This window comes from Mandrillus leucophaeus, unplaced genomic scaffold (genome assembly GCF_000951045.1).
Source record: "Mandrillus leucophaeus isolate KB7577 unplaced genomic scaffold, Mleu.le_1.0 Scaffold205, whole genome shotgun sequence".
Classification (NCBI taxonomy): Eukaryota; Metazoa; Chordata; class Mammalia; order Primates; family Cercopithecidae; genus Mandrillus; species Mandrillus leucophaeus.
The window spans coordinates 425,938-427,497 of NW_012102088.1; positions in this window are offsets into that span (position 1 = coordinate 425,938).

Sequence of the window (1,560 nt, forward strand, 5' to 3'; positions counted from 1 at the left end):
GGGTTCAAGCGATTCTCCTGCCTCTGCCTCCCGAGTAGCTGGGACTACAGGTACCCACCATCACGCCCAGCTATTTTTTTTTTTTTTTTGTATTTTTAGTAGAGATGGGGTCTTACTGTGTTGGCCAGGATGGTCTCGATCTCTTGACCTTGTGATCCACCCACCTCGGCCTCCCAAAGTGCTGGGATTACAGGCGTGAGCCACTGTGCCTGGCTGTGCCTGGCTAATTTTTTGTATCTTTTAGTAGAGACGGGGTTTCACTATGTTGGCCAGGCCGTTCTTGAACTCCTGACCTCGTGATCTGCCTGCCTTGGCCTCCCAAAGTGCTGGGAATGCAGGCGTGAGCCATCCACCTGGCCTACAATAAAATTTAAAAAAAAAAAAGATTGAAAAAGAAATGGGCTTATGTGATTGCCGGGCACGCCAGCCCCAAATCTGTAGGCTACAGATCAGGCCAGCAGAATTGAAACGTGGACAGGAGCTGAAGGTGCAGTCTTGAGACAGAATTTCTTCCCCAGAGAACCCTGTTTTTCTCTTAAGGCCTTTCAACTGGTTAGATAAGAACCACCTACATTATCAAAATAATACTGATTGTAGATGTTAACCATTTCTACAAAATACCTTCATAACAATATCCTGGTCAGTGTTTAATAAAATTTCTGGGTAGTACCACCTAAACAAGTTTACAAATATAGTTGGCAATCATACTCTACCCCTTGTCACCTTAAACCGTCTTTAATCTTCAAATAAATACAGTAAAAAAGACTTATTTTGGCTGGGTGCAGTGGCTCACTCCTGCAATCCCAGTACTTTGGGAGGCTGAGGTAGGTGGATCACTTGAGGTCTCACACACACACACACACACACACACACAAACACAGATATTTATTTCAAGGACTGAATTTATTTTATTATTTTTTGTGTGTGTTTGAAATGTTGCTGATTCTTTTTGTTTTGAGTCAGGAGAAATTTTTGTAAATCTTTCTGTCTCTATGAAACTTTTTTTTCTTTTGAGCTATTTATAGCCTTTAACAATTGAATATACATTTGTAAACAAAATTTGAGGGCTATTTCTCTCTCTGCCTGATTTCTCCAGAATTCAGAAACTATTTGTGAATATTCTTAATTCATGGCAATGTGGTTGTTTGCATATGTTCACTAAGAATCTGTTTTCTAGCTAGGTGTAGCATATGTTCAACAAGAATCTGTTTTCTAGCTACTTGGGAGGCTGAGGCAGGAGGATTGCTTGAGCCCAGGAGTTTGAGGCTGTAGTGAGCTATGATCATGCCGCTACATTCCAGTCTGGGTAAAAGAGCAAGACCCTATCTCTATTTTTTAAAATCCATGTTATTTTATAACACAATTGTAGGCACTGGGTATTTTCCCAAGGCTTTGACAGGAATGGCATATTTTTGACAGTGAGAGACTGCTTTGAGGAATTGAGACTGATTTTATGGGCCAGGTGTGGTGGCTCATGCCTGTAACGTCAGCACTTTCGGAGGCTGAGGTGGGTGGATCACAAGGTCAAAAGATTGAGACCATCCTGGCTAACATGGTGAA